Source organism: Sitophilus oryzae, unplaced genomic scaffold, assembly GCF_002938485.1.
Source record: "Sitophilus oryzae breed Bouriz unplaced genomic scaffold, Soryzae_2.0 scaffold_174_pilon_pilon, whole genome shotgun sequence".
Taxonomy (NCBI): Eukaryota; Metazoa; Arthropoda; class Insecta; order Coleoptera; family Curculionidae; genus Sitophilus; species Sitophilus oryzae.
Window position 1 is genome coordinate 10,361 of NW_022146446.1, and position 15,884 is coordinate 26,244.

A 15,884-nucleotide genomic window follows, 5' to 3' on the forward strand; every position below is an offset into this window, starting at 1 on the left:
TTTCAAATAATTTCCCTTTTCCCACTCCTTACATTTATTCCAGCATGCTTCCCATTTCTTCTCGATCTTTTTTGCCGATGACCCCCTAATAATTATTAGCTGATCATCTGCGAAAGCCTGACATTCTACTTTACTATCCCTAAGCTCCCCGTCTTGTTCATTACTATTCATTTCTCTGATCTTTCTGAACCACCCGTTCATACCTATATCCCACAGAATCGGTCCAGAGCTGGATCCCTGAGGGCATCCTTTACTTATTTCCTTTGCCACTCCTCCACTTTCCACTTGCCTATCTGTCAAAAAACTCAAACAGATTTTGACCATCTTCCTGTTACTCCCTCTTTCCATCATTTCCTTTATTATCACCCCCGGGCTAGCCGAATTAAAGGCATTCTCCAAATCTAGGGCAACCACAAGGGAATGATACCCTTCCCTCTTATTCCTATCTATAATTTTTATTAAATCCCCCACTGCTTCTGTCGTCGAACATCCCTCCCTAAACCCATACTGCTTGTTATCTAACCATCCCTTCTTCTCGCTTATTCTCTGTAACCTTTCTTTGACAACCCTATCCAGCACCCTACCCAATGCCGGAAGCAAGCTGATCGGCCTCACCCCCCCGCTCTTTTTAGGCACCCACACTATCTTCGCCTCCTTCCAAACCTTCGGGAAATACCCCCTGTCCCAACATTTATTATATAACTTAATTAGAAATTCTCCTTGTATACTCCAAATCTCCTTCATAAACTCATTCCTAATCCCGTCCTTCCCCGGTGTTTTCCCTTTCTTTAATTCTCTCACCGCCCTTTCTACTTCCTCCTCAGTTATACTTGAGTCCTCATATTCTTCTAAACCTATCTTAAATTCGTCCACTTCCCTCTTAACCTCTTCCCAATCTCTTTTTTCTTCAACTGACCCATCCGGATGATATTTATTTAATAGGTATCTATTTCTTTCGTCTTCTTCTATTAAATCTGTCCCATCTAACATTTCTATACTTTCCTTTCCTCTTACACCTTTTATTTTTCTTATAAACTCCCAGACCTTGTGCCAAGGGTTTGTTTCAACTAATCCCTCTATAATCTTATTATCATATTCCATTTTCTTTTCCTTAATCAACTTCTTATATACCAACCTTTCGGATCTATATTTCCTCCTATTTTCATTTATTTCCTCCTCGTTTCCTGTCCTGTAACTATTTTGTAGCTCCCTTCTTAACTTATTAACCTGTCCTCTTTTCCTAGCCAGTTCTCCATCCCACCACTCTTGCCCGTCTACCACCTCCAACTCTCTCTTTTTTATAAACTCCTTACCAATTTTCATACATTCTATTTGAAATTTCTTAGCTATTTCTTCTATCTGTTCTTCTCCCTCTATTTGTTCTATACCTATTCTTATTTTCTTCAATTTTTCTCTAACCTTCTCCCAGTTAACCACCGACATGTCCACAACTCTTCTCTTTATAATTTTCTGCATTTCTTTAATCCTAAATTCAATGTATCTATGATCACTCAAGCTTTCCTCTTCGACATTAACTCTCCAATCCTCAACCCTTATTCCCCTGCTCCACGTACTATCGATATGACTCTCCCCCATAGAGCTACTAAAAGTTGCAAAGCAATTTTCCTGATTTTCACACTCCAAACCGTTCTCAATTGCCCATTCTACTAACCATTCTCCTTTCTGATCACACTTATTCCCTCCCCACAGCTTATTTTTTGCATTAAAATCCCCCCCCAACAACCATTTATCACTAACCCTATTAATTTTTTCCCCTAACTCCATTAAAACTTTAACCTCGTTTCCCCCTGGCTCGTCATATATACTACTTATCATGAAATCCACTATCTTAACCGTGGTAATATTTTTATTGCTTAATCCCTTAATCATAATACCCTCCATCCCATCTATAGTCCATATTTCAGTTTTACCCTGTGTATCCCCCTTGTATCTTTTCCACCCTTCCCATACTTCTACCTGCCTCCACGGTTCCTGCACCAAAACCACCTTAGCCCCTATTTCTTCCACCCTTCTTCTCATAACCCTCGTTGCTTCCTTTCCTCTCCCCAAATTTATCTGCATTATCCTCATACCCCATAGTCCACCCTTCCCGCGTACTCCCTCGTCTTTCTTGTGTACACCGGACAACTCCTGTCCGTGGCCTCATGTCTCCTCATGTCGTCCGCTATTCCCATCCTCTTACAGTTAATACATCCAATAGTGGGTAGGGACAGTGGGAATCTCGTTAATCCATTCATGCGCGTCACTAATTAGATGACGAGGCATTTGGCTACCTTAAGAGTGTCATAGTTACGACCGCTCCGGGGGGGTCTGGGGGGGCTGGATGGCCCCCCCATTGTGGACCCCCAAGTTTGTCGCGCTAGCATCTAAGCTTTTCGCGCAACGCACTTCCGGAGGCTGGCCAACGGCCGCACATGCGCTTATTTCCACCGTACTCGTGCTCGCACCCTCCGGTAGGATTACAGGTATCGACCCAGGTTACGAGGCGTTTGTTAAGACGCCGCCGAAGCAGTGCGGGAAGCCGCTGAGCAAAATCTCAGCAACTTCTCCACTGCAAGCGGCACGATAGACTTTGAGCGTTCGTCGCATGTCCATGCTCAAACTTTGCGCGTTTCGTCTCCACACGCTGGGGACTTATGAAAGCCAGATATGCCCTGGTCCTCGGATACTAGACGGTAAGCAGCACGTCCGACACCTCAGCGACCGGGCTCTTACTAACATAAGGGAGTAAGGCTGTTCCTAGGTTCAGCTCGGATACTAGTACCATCTGCTAATGGCCCGACACCTCAAACGCTGACCCAACTAAACCCCCTCCGCCTTAAGGCTATTGCGGCACATGTGGATCACTCAACCCCATCTGCCTATACCGGTTTTTATTTAGCGATTAACTAAACCACAGCCCCCTCGAGGCCAACCCAACTAGAAAGGGACCGACTAACCAAAGGCCGGCGGGCTCCCTATCTCCCGAGGTACCAGTTTTGGCTGCGATTGCACACGACAAGGTCGAGACCGCACTTGGCCCCCCAATACTGGTCATGGGGTTCGTGTATCTTTCGATGACACTACTAGTTTGGCACGATATTCATTCCGTCGTTACCCAGAAAACCTGGGATGGAGGAATTCCAACCGTATTACCGAGGACAGCTAGTGAATTCCTCGGCCGCCGTATCACCATCTTTCGGGAAGAAATTAGGCTGCCAGTATTATCAGATTTTCAAATGACACCGTTTACCCGCGCTTGATTGAATTTCTTCACTTTGACATTCAGAGCACTGGGCAGAAATCACATTGCGTCAACATCAAGTTAAGACCATCGCAATGCTTTGTTTTAATTAGACAGTCGGATTCCCCCGGTCCGTGCCAGTTCTGAGCTGACCGTTAAATAGCGGCCGAAGAGGACACCGAAGCGAACGTCGTGAAACGCTACGCAAACGGGCCTCGCAGCAAAGCGGTTCCGCGGGAGGCCAAGGCTCAGGACCGAGCTCGGATTCGGTTCGCAAAAACTTGCACCTCGCCCAGGCCTGGCACATTAGCCAGTACCCGCTTCCTCGCCAAGCCCGACACGCCCCGATCCTCAGAGCCAATCCTTATCCCGAAGTTACGGATCCAATTTGCCGACTTCCCTTACCTACATTATTCTATCGACTAGAGGCTCTTCACCTTGGAGACCTGCTGCGGATATGGGTACGAACTGGCGCGACGCCTCCACGTGGCCCTCTCCCGGATTTTCAAGGTCCGAGGGGAAGAACCGGACACCGCGGCAACTGCGGTGCTCTTCGCGTTCCAAACCATATCTCCCTGCTAGAGGATTCCATGGAACTCGAACGCTCATGCAGAAAAGAAAACTCTTCCCGGATCTCCCGACGGCGTCTCCGGGTCCTTTTGGGTTACCCCGACGAACTCTCTTGCGAGGGCCCGACTTATTGACGGTTCCGCTGCCAGGTTCCGGAATAGGAACCGGATTCCCTTTCGCCCGACGGGTGTGTTCGCTAAGTATTTACGTTAGACGTAACTTAATAAACGTACACCACATCGACATCGGCTTTCGCCTAGGGCTTAGGATCGACTGACTCGTGTGCAACGGCTGTTCACACGAAACCCTTCTCCACGTCAGTCCTCCAGGGCCTCGCTGGAGTATTTGCTACTACCACCAAGATCTGCACCGACGGCGGCTCCAGACGACCTCGCGGTCAGCCCTTCTGCGCTCACCGCCGCGACCCTCCTACTCGTCAGAGCTTCATGAAAAATATTGCTATTTTTCGCACATGCCGCTGACGGTCGAGTATAAGCACGACGCTTCAGCGCCATCCATTTTCAGGGCTAGTAACTTCGGCAGGTGAGTTGTTACACACTCCTTGGCGGATTCCGACTTCCATGGCCACCGTCCTGCTGTCTTAAGTTACCAACGCCTTTCATGGTATCCCATAAGCGTCGATTTAGGCGCTTTAACTCGACGTTTGGTTCATCCCACAGCGCCAGTTCTGCTTACCAAAAATGGCCCACTTGGCACTCTGATCCGAAATCTCGCGGCTTCAACATTTAAGCAAGCCGGAGATCTCACCCATTTAAAGTTTGAGAATAGGTTGAGGTCGTTTCGACCCCAATGCCTCTAATCATTCGCTTTACCGGATGAGACTCGTACGCAACGAGCGCCAGCTATCCTGAGGGAAACTTCGGAGGGAACCAGCTACTAGATGGTTCGATTAGTCTTTCGCCCCTATACCCAGTTCCGACGATCGATTTGCACGTCAGAATCGCTACGGACCTCCATCAGGGTTTCCCCTGACTTCGTCCTGACCAGGCATAGTTCACCATCTTTCGGGTCCCAGCGTGTACGCTCTTGGTGCGCCTCTTCTCGCGATGAGAACGAGACGCCCCGGGAATGCGGAGCGGCCACTAAGGACCGCCCATCTTCCCTCGGTCCGTGCGAGACGAACTTTTACTTTCATTGCGCCTTTAGGTTTAGTAATTCCCAATGACTCGCGCACATGCTAGACTCCTTGGTCCGTGTTTCAAGACGGGTCCTGAAAGTACCCAAAGCTATAGCGTCGCAGATCGGTTTTGATAAGGTCTGTTCGAGAACTTCGCGGCCAACAGTCGCCAGAGGTCGGGACCGGCACTAGGTCCGATCACCGACGACATCTGACGCGCTTGCTGCGAGTCGAACGCTCTAAGGAGCGGCCTTAAACCTTTCGTATACCGTCGAGCGAGTCGGCCGGGAACACGCGGGTCCGCAAATATCGTCGTGAGACGACATCTACGGGCTCCACCGCGAGCCTTAGACCGACACTCGACGGATCGCGACGTCCTACCAGGAGAAAAGTGCACGCGTTCGTCTCCGGATCGGACAACGAAAGGCGCGGAGAACGCGAACGTCCCCCGTCACACGATCGCCGAACGCCGATGACGAAACGCGAATGAATTTCTCCCTTCGACCTTTCGGGTTTCTCAGGTTTACCCCTAAACGGTTTCACGTACTCTTGAACTCTCTCTTCAAAGTGCTTTTCAACTTTCCCTCACGGTACTTGTTCGCTATCGGTCTCGTGGTCATATTTAGCCTTAGATGGAGTTTACCACCCACTTAGGGCTGCACTCTCAAGCAACCCGACTCTAAGGAGAGATCCTCTCGAGATCGGAAACGGTCGCTACGGGCCTGGCACCCTCTATGGGCTGTGGCCCCGTTCAAGAAGGACTTGGACGCGTCGCCGGATCTCGAGATAACAGATCCTCCCGAACACCACATTTCCCGGCGCCTAACGGTAGGCGCGGGATTCAGTGCTGGGCTCTTCCCTGTTCGCTCGCAGCTACTAGGGGAATCCTAGTTAGTTTCTTTTCCTCCGCTTAGTAATATGCTTAAATTCAGCGGGTAGTCTCACCTGCTCTGAGGTCGAAAAATTAATGTGTGGTTAATTTTGGCGTCCCGAACGATTCGATTGTGAGACGGGCCAGTGACGACGTTTTATCGTCTTAGTCTCGTAGCCTTACCGATCAGACGTCGATTTCCGTTTAAACGATTTCATCCATCTATATATATATATATATAGAGACGTAATCGCGAAAATATATCGGACACGACGATCGGACGCGACGAGACGACGTTCGACGACGACGTGCAGGTATCAAGTACTAGCGCGTATATGCGTCGAAAATAAACGTCAAGTCAAACACCGCTCTCGAATCGTTGTTTCGCATTTTACCGCGCTCCGTCGTCGATATGTCGACGACTGAGTGCGGACGCTTTCGCGTTTTAAGGTGTCGCGTCTTATGGACGACGCGTAAACACCCAACACGCTCCGACGTTTTTCTCTTTTATAATATAAAAAAAGAAAAACCGAGCAGTCTTTAAGTTAGATACGACCCTCAGCCAGGAGTGGTCCGGGAACAGAATCCGAGGACCGCAATGTGCGTTCGAAATGTCGATGTTCATGTGTCCTGCAGTTCACAAGTTGACGCGCAATTAGCTGCGTTCTTCATCGACCCACGAGCCAAGTGATCCACCGTTTAGGGTAATCTTTAAAATGAAAATTGACGAGTTTGCCTCGAAAGAAGCTCACTTCGTCGTAGTCGTTCGACCACTAGTTTGTGACGAATATTTTCGTTAGGCGTCTAGTTAGCACGTCTCGCGTATTGATCGCCGTTCGTTATTTACGAATCGACGTCCAAACGAACGCTATCGTTTCTCGATATATTAACGAGAATCGATAATCACCGCTTCGAATATCAAACGTGGCGGTGTTGCGCGTTCGTCGTCGTCGTTGTAATCAGCGTCGACGCGGACGTTTCTTCCGAATGGAGAAAAGGTAACGTCGCCTTTAATTTTTGCGATACTCGTTAGAGAGGACGTTGTTGTGCCGTTCTTCGAACGAGTCTAACGTCGTAGGCTCTTTTTATACGAGATATATCGTCGTATCACGTTTTAGGCTAAACGTCGTCGATAATTTTTCGGGCGTAAATCATTTAAATACCATCGAAAAAGAGAAGAGTCGCAGTAGTATCTGTATCTCTTCTATCTATTTCTTGAAATTTTTCGACGAACTACTCTTTCTCGTCTAGAAAAATTATAGGTACCCGAAAATCGATTAGACGTGTATAATAGCGTACGTGTCCGACGATCTCGTTTATAAAGAGCCGATACCCTCTTTTACGAAGCATCAATTTAGTGTTATGTGTACGTCGCCGACCCGCGTGCTCTTTAAAAGAATGGCGTGTCGAAGCGTCGTCGCGCTGCCGTCGTCGATTTAACGACGCGAGCGGCGCAGATTCGTTCGAATAATTTCTAACGTCATCGACGAAAGAACAAACGTGTTCGTTTTTAACGTACACTGTAATGATCCTTCCGCAGGTTCACCTACGGAAACCTTGTTACGACTTTTACTTCCTCTAAATGATCAAGTTTGGTCATCTTCTCACACACATCGACGACGCCGAAACGCCATCGCGTGCCGATCCGAAGACCTCACTAAATCATTCAATCGGTAGTAGCGACGGGCGGTGTGTACAAAGGGCAGGGACGTAATCAACGCGAGCTTATGACTCGCGCTTACTGGGAATTCCTCGTTCATGGGGAACAATTGCAAGCCCCAATCCCTAGCACGAAGGAGGTTCAGCGGGTTACCCGGGCCGCTCGGCCAGGGAGGACACGCTGATTCCTTCAGTGTAGCGCGCGTGCGGCCCAGAACATCTAAGGGCATCACAGACCTGTTATTGCTCAATCTCGTGCGGCTAGAAGCCGCCTGTCCCTCTAAGAAGATATGTTTGTACGCCGACAGTAAAAACCGCGCGCGACGCGCCGCAAACGAAAAGACCCGATACGCGTGAACGCACGGGGCTCCCGAAACGACGGCCGGCGGGCCTTTGCGATGTCAAAATTAGCGCCTAGTTAGCAGGCTAGAGTCTCGTTCGTTATCGGAATTAACCAGACAAATCGCTCCACCAACTAAGAACGGCCATGCACCACCACCCACCGAATCAAGAAAGAGCTCTCAATCTGTCAATCCTTCCGGTGTCCGGGCCTGGTGAGGTTTCCCGTGTTGAGTCAAATTAAGCCGCAGGCTCCACTCCTGGTGGTGCCCTTCCGTCAATTCCTTTAAGTTTCAGCTTTGCAACCATACTTCCCCCGGAACCCAAAAGCTTTGGTTTCCCGGAAGCTGCCCGTCGAGTCATCGGAGGAACGTCGACGGATCGCTAGCTGGCATCGTTTATGGTTAGAACTAGATCAGTGTCCAAGTCAAATGACTTGGGTGCGTGAAAGGTTCTGAACTTGTTGCGCAATGAGTTGTATTTTTTTTAAATGTTTTTGGGAGGTATATTTATTTTTAAAATTTTTAAAACATATTTTATATATTTGAACGTAATGATATCGAAGAAGGGAAGTGGGAGGGGAGATCCCCTCCCCCCCCCCCTTTCTTCCCTCCGCACCTTTTGATTTATAGGTTATGATTTATTTAATTTTTTTTTTAATTTGTAGGTTTTTATTTTTTTTTCGTCCTGTATACAACTTTTTGACAAACCTTTTATACCAAAAAATTTCTTTTATTATTATGTACCTATTACCCCTTAAAAATGATTAAAATCAAAAAATGTCAAAAAAGTTAAATTTTGGCCTCAATTTTTTTGGGAAATTTTTCTTTTTTGCTCTTTTTTTTAAATATCTCCCATATCCTTCATTTGCCTGTTATGAGTAATATATTGTTGGATAGAGGGTAGATGGCGCTTATTAACGACAATTTTTTGACATTTTAATATTGTACAGAGTGTCGTAAAAATCGATCCAAAATCAAAAATTTGCAAAATTTAAAAATTCTCAATATCTCGAAAATGGTAAATCGTAAAATGGTGGTTGACCCCTATGTGGATAGAGTTTGTGGAACCCTACAATCGCCCCATTCATATTGTGTTTCAAAAACGTATAGTTTTTGAGGTATTTCGAATATAAGTTTTCAATTGTCGATTTCCTGAGCATACCCCTTTGAAAAAAATCGATTTTCAATTTTTTTCACTTTTCGTACTTTTTTCATCTGAAACGTGTAGAGGGCGTTAAAATATGACTATTAAGACCAATTTGGTCCCCTTTATAAGTTATCATGTATTTTAAAAAAATTCCCGAAAATTAAAAAATCGGTTTTTATTTTTTTTCTCGCCCTGTATATGATTTTTTGACAAACTTTTTATACCAAAAAATTTAGTTTTTTATTATATACCTATTCCCCCTTAAAAATGATCAAAATCAAAAAATGCCAAAAAAGTTCAATTTCGGCCTCAAATTTTTTTCGAAATGTTCCTTTATTGCTCGTTTTTTTAAATATCTCCCATATCCTTTATTTGTTTGTAATAAGTGATACATTGTTGGATAGAGGGTAGATAGCGCTTATTAACGACAATTTTTTGACATTTTAGTATTGTACAGAGTGTCGTAAAAATCGACCCAAAGTCAAAAATTTGTAAAATCTAAAAATTCTAAATATCTCGATAACGGTAAATGGTAAAATGATGGTTGACCCCTATGTGGATAGAGCTTGTGGAGCCCTACAATCGCCCCATTCATATTGTGTTTCAAAAACGTATAGTTTTTGAGGTATTTCGAATATAAGTTTTCAATTGTCGATTTCCTGAGCATTACCCCTTTGAAAAAAATCGATATTCAATTTTTTTCACTTTTCGTACTTTTTTCGCCTGAAACGTGTAGAGGGCGTTAAAATATGAATATTAAGACCAATTTGACCCCCTTTATAAGTTATCATGTATTTTAAAAAAATTCCGGAAAATTAAAAAATCGTTTTTTATTTTTTTTCTCGCCCTGTATATGACTTTTTGACAAACTTTTTATACCAAAAAATTTAGTTTTTTATTATGTACCTATTCCCCCCTAAAAATGATCAAAATCAAAAAATGCCAAAAAAGTTCAATTTCGGCTTCAAATTTTTTTTGAAATTTCCCTTTTTTGCCCTTTTTTTTAAATATCTCCCATATCCTTTATTTTTTTGTAATAAGTGATACATTGTTAGATAGAGGGTAGATAGCGCTTATTAACGACAATTTTTTGACATTTTAATATTGTACAGAGTGTCGTAAAAATCGGTCCAAAGTCAAAAATTTGCAAAATCTAAAAATTCTCAATATCTCGAAAATGGTAAATCGTAAAATGATGGTTGACCCCTATTTGGATAGAGTTTGTGGAGCCCTACAATCGCCCCATTCATATTGTGTTTCAAAAATCTATAGTTTTTAAGGTATTTCGAATATAAGTTTTCAATTGTCGATTTCCTGAGCATACCCCTTTGAAAAAAATCGATTTTCAATTTTTTTCACTTTTCGTACTTTTTTTGCCTGAAACGTGTAGAGGGTGTTAAAATATGAATATTAAGATCAATTTGGCCCCCTTTATAAGTTATCATGTATTTTAAAAAAATTCCCGAAAATTAAAAAATCGGTTTTTATTTTTTTTTCTCCCCCTGTATATGTTTTTTTGCCAACTTTGCTATGGTTTACCAGCGGCCCTTGGCCGCCATTTTATATCCTAATTTGGGTCTGATCGGACCAATGGGAACCGATATATAACGGTTTAAATACCTATCTCATGTTCTCCATTGGCGAGAATGAATTTTTTAGATATTTAATTATTTATTTTAGAACAAATCTTATTGGAAGTTTTTTGTTTAGAATTTTATGCTTTATTGAATGGTGTTTTCAAAATTTGTTTTAAGAACACATATATATTTTTTAAATTTGTTTCGAAGAAATATGGAAAAATACTCAGTATTTTTAAAATTAAAAATTTTAGGAAATATGGCAACAATGTAAAAAAGTAAAACATGCCTTAAATAGAGAAAAAAATTCTCTACATTGTACGTATTTACACTTTTTCGATAATGTATAAGGTTTAGAAGTTATTGGGCTTTAAATTATAACATTTTAAAATGTGCCATTTTTCCAAAAATTTCAATATTTTTTAATTAATTTATTTTTGATCTCAGAAAATACTTTATTTGAACTTTTTTATGCAGAATTACGAGCTTTATCGAAATCCATTTTTAGAAGTTTCGAAAAAAATTATATAAGGGCTATTTTAGCCAAAAAATTAAAAATGAGAACGTATAAGAAAAAATTTCAATTTCAAAATTTTCAAAAATTTCAACAAATAAAAAAATCGTCTATACACCATCGGATAGAGCGTCAAATTACTTACAATTTATGTCACAGAGCGATGTCTCTACGACTTACTGTTTCCGAGATATACCAATTCAAAAAAATGCCGATAGCTGCCGATTTTTTCCATTTTTTACCATTTTTAGGAGATTTTTCCCTGAACCTTAATCTATGCTGTCATAATTTTTAGCTCTTATTGATTCAGGTTGGCTTAAACCAGGAAAGAGGTGGCGGCCTTCCGCTGGTGGTTTTATTGCGGCCTTCGACTGCTGGTTTTTATTACGGCCTTCGGCCGTTAATCTTATTGCGGCCTTTGGCCGCTGGTTCTATTGTGGTCTTCGGCTGCGGGTTTTATAGAAGAACGGCCATGCACCACCACCCACCGAATCAAGAAAGAGCTCTCAATCTGTCAATCCTTCCGGTGTCCGGGCCTGGTGAGGTTTCCCGTGTTGAGTCAAATTAAGCCGCAGGCTCCACTCCTGGTGGTGCCCTTCCGTCAATCCCTTTAAGTTTCAGCTTTGCAACCATACTTCCCCGGAACCCAAAAGCTTTGGTTTCCCGGAAGCTGCCCGTCGAGTCATCGGAGGAACGTCGACGGATCGCTAGCTGGCATCGTTTATGGTTAGAACTAGATCAGTGTCCAAGTCAAATGACTTGGGTGCGTGAAAGGTTCTGAACTTGTTGCGCAATGAGTTGTATTTTTTTAAATGTTTTTTGGGAGTATATTTATTTAAAATTTTAAAACATATTTTATATATTTGAACGTAATGATATCGAAGGGAAGTGGGAGGGGAGATCCCCACCCCCCCACTTTCTTCCCTCCGCACCCTTTGATTTATAGGTTATGATTTATTATTTTTTTTTTTAATTTGTTAGGTTTTTATTTTTTTTTCGTCCTGTATACAACTTTTTTGACAAACCTTATTTACCAAAAAATTCTTTTTATTTTATGTACCTATTACCCCTTAAAAATGATAAAATTCAAAAAATGTCAAAAAAGTTAAATTTTGGCCTCAATTTTTTGGGAAATTTTTCTTTTTTGCTCTTTTTTTTAAATATCTTCCATATCCTTCATTTGCCTGTAATGAGTAATACATTGTTAGATAGAGGGTAGATGGCGCTTATTAACGACAATTTTTGACATTTTTAATATTTGTACAGAGTGTTCGAAAAATCGATCCAAAATCAAAAATTTGCAAAATCTTAAAAATTCTCAATTATCTCGAAAAATGGTAAATGGTTAAAATGATTGTGACCCCTATGTGGATAGAGTTTGTGGAGACCTACAATCGCCCCATTCATATTTGTGTTTTCAAAAAACGTTATGAGTTTTTGAGGTATTTCGAATATAAGATTTCAATTGTCGATTTCCTAAGCATACCCCTTTGAAAAAAAATTCGATATTTTCAATTTTTTTACTTTTTTTTTTTTTTTTTTTTTTTTTTTTTTTTTTTTTTTTTATTAAAATATTGATATTAAGAACTACAATTTGGCCCCCCTTTATCAAGTTATTCATGTATTTTTAAAAAAATTCCCGAAAAATAAAAAATCGTTTTTTATTTTTTTTAAAAAAACACCCTGTATATGATTTTTGACAAACTTTTTTATTACCAAAAAAATTTTTTTTTTTTTATTATATACCTATTCCCCCTTAAAAATGATCAAATTCAAAAAATGCCAAAAAAGTTCAATTTTCGGTCCTCAAAATTTTTTTTTCGAAATGTTTCTTTATTGCTCGTTTTTTTAATATCTCCCATATCTTTATTTGTTGTAATAAGTATACCATTTTGGATAGAGGGTAGAATAGCGCTTATTAACGACAATTTTTGACATTTTTAGTATTGTACAGAGGGTCGTAAAAATCGATCCAAAGTAAAAATTTTGCAAAACTAAAATTCTAAATATCTCGATAACGGTAAATGATAAAATGATGGTTGCCCCCTATGTGGATAGAGTTTGTGAAGCCTTACAATCGCCCCATTCATATTGTGTTTCAAAAACGGTATAGTTTTTGAGGTATGTCGGAATATTAAGTTTTTCAATTGTCCCGATTTCCTGAGCATTACCCCTGAAAAAAATCGATTTTCAATTTTTTTCACTTTTCGTACTTTTTTCGCCTGAAACGTGTAAAGGGCGTTTAAAATATGAATATTAAGACCAATTTGACCCCTTTTATAACTGATCATGTATTTTAAAAAAATCCGGAAAATTTAAAAAAAAATCGTTTTTTTTATTTTTTTTTCTCGCCCTGTATATGACTTTTTGACAAACTTTTTTATTACCAAAAATTAGTTTTTTATTATGTATCTATTCCCCCCTAAAAATGATTCAATAATTCAAAAATGCAAAAAAGGGGTTCAATTTTGGCCTCAAATTTTTTCGAAATTCCCTTTTTTTTTGCCTTTTTTTTTAAATTACTCCCATATCCTTTATTTATTTGTAATAAGTGATACATTGTTAGATAGAGGGTAGATGGCGCTTATTAACGACAATTTTTTTGACATTTTAGTATTGTACAGAGTGTTGTAAAAATCGATCCAAAGTAAAAAATTTGCAAAATCTTAAAAAAATTTCTTTTAATATCTCGATAACGGTAAAATGGTTTAAAATGATGGTTGACCCCTATGTGGATAGAGCTTGTGGAGCCCTACAATCGCCCCATTCATATTGTGTTTCAAAAACGTATAGTTTTTGAGGTATTTCGAATATAAGTTTTCAATTGTCGATTTCCTGAGCATACCCCTTTGAAAAAAATCGATATTCAATTTTTTTCACTTTTCGTACTTTTTTCGCCTGAAACGTATAGAAGGCGTTAAAATATGAATATTAAGACCAATTTGACCCCCTTTATAACTGATCATGTATTTTAAAAAAATTCCGGAAAATTAAAAAATCGGTTTTTATTTTTTTTCTCGCCCTGTATGTGACTTTTTGACAAACTTTTTATACCAAAAAATTTAGTTTTTTATTATGTACCTATTCCCCACTAAAAATGATCAAAATCAAAAAATGCCAAAAAAGTTCAATTTCGGCCTCAATTTTTTTTCGAAATTTCCCTTTTTTGCCCTTTTTTTTAAATATCTCCCATATCTTTTATTTATTAGTAATAAGTGATACATTGTTAAATAGAGGGTAGATAGCGCTTATTAACGACAATTTTTTGACATTTTAGTATTGTACAGAGTGTCGTAAAAATCGACCCAAAGTCAAAAATTTGTAAAATCTAAAAATTCTAAATATCTCGATAACGGTAAATGGTAAAATGATGATTGACCCCTATGTGGATAGAGCTTGTGGAGCCCTACAATCGCCCCATTCATATTGTGTTTCAAAAACGTATAGTTTTTGAGGTATTTTGAATATAAGTTTTCAATTGTCGATTTCCTGAGCATACCCCTTTGAAAAAAATCGATATTCAATTTTTTTCACTTTTCGTACTTTTTTCGCCTGAAACGTGTAGAGGGCGTTAAAATATGAATATTAAGATCAATTTGACCCCCTTTATAACTTATCATGTATTTTAAAAAAATTCCGGAAAATTAAAAAATCGGTTTTTATTTTTTTTCTCGCCCTGTATATAACTTTTTGACAAACTTTTTATACCAAAAAATTTAGTTTTTTATTATGTACCTATTCCCCCCTAAAAATGATCAAAATCAAAAAATGCCAAAAAAGTTCAATTTCGGCCTCAAATTTTTTTCGAAATTTCCCTTTTTTGCTCGTTTTTTTAAATATCTCCCATATCCTTTATTTATTTGTAATAAGTGATACATTGTTAGATAGAGGGTAGATGGCGCTTATTAACGACAATTTTTTGACATTTTAATATTGTACAGAGTGTCGTAAAAATCGGCCCATATTCAAAAATTTGTAAAATCTAAAAATTCTAAATATCTCGATAATGGTAAATCGTAAAATGATGGTTGACCCCTATGTGGATAGAGTTTGTGAAGCCTTACAATCGCCCCATTCATATTGTGTTTCAAAAACGTATAGTTTTTGAGGTATTTCGAATAAAAGTTTTCAATTGTCGATTTCCTGAGCATACCCCTTTGAAAAAAATCGATTTTCAATTTTTTTCACTTTTCGTACTTTTTTCGCCTGAAGCGTGTAGAGGGCGTTAAAATATGAATATTAAGATCAATTTGGCCCCCTTTATAAGTTATCATGTATTTTAAAAAAATTCCCGAAAATTAAAAAATCGGTTTTTATTTATTTTTTCTCCCCCTGTATATGTTTTTTTGCCAACTTTGCTATGGTTTACTAGCGGCCCTTGGCCGCCATTTTATATCCTAATTTGGGTCTGATCGAACCAATGGGAACCGAGATATAACGGTTTAAATACCTATCTCATGTTCTCCATTGGCGAGAATGAATTTTTTTGATATTTAATTATTTATCTTAGAACAAATCTTATTGGAAGTTTTTTGTTTAGAATTTTATGCTTTATTGAATGGTGTCTCCAAAATTTGTTTTAAGAACACATATATACTTTTTAAATTTGTTTTGAAGAAATATGGAAAAATACTCAGTATCTTTAAAATTAAGAATTTTAGGAAATATGGCAACAATGTAAAAAAGTAAAACATGCCTTAAATAGAGAAAAAAATTCTCTACATTGTACGTATTTACATTTTTTCGATAATATGTAAGGTTTAGAAGTTATTGGGCTTTAAATTATAACATTTCAAAGTGTGCCATTTTTCCAAAAATTTCAA

General features: G+C 39.8%; 1 non-coding gene and 1 pseudogene across 1 annotated transcript; both read right to left on the reverse strand.

The window, feature by feature from the left end:
* Positions 1 to 2,184: 2,184 nt before the first annotated feature.
* LOC115882103 lies at positions 2,185 to 5,911 on the reverse strand (annotated as a pseudogene).
* A 464-nt stretch (positions 5,912 to 6,375) lies between these two features.
* On the reverse strand, positions 6,376 to 6,530 carry LOC115882102. Its single transcript, XR_004050147.1, has one exon. It is a non-coding gene; the product is annotated as a 5.8S ribosomal RNA (ribosomal RNA).
* Between the last annotated feature and the right edge of the window lie 9,354 nt (positions 6,531 to 15,884).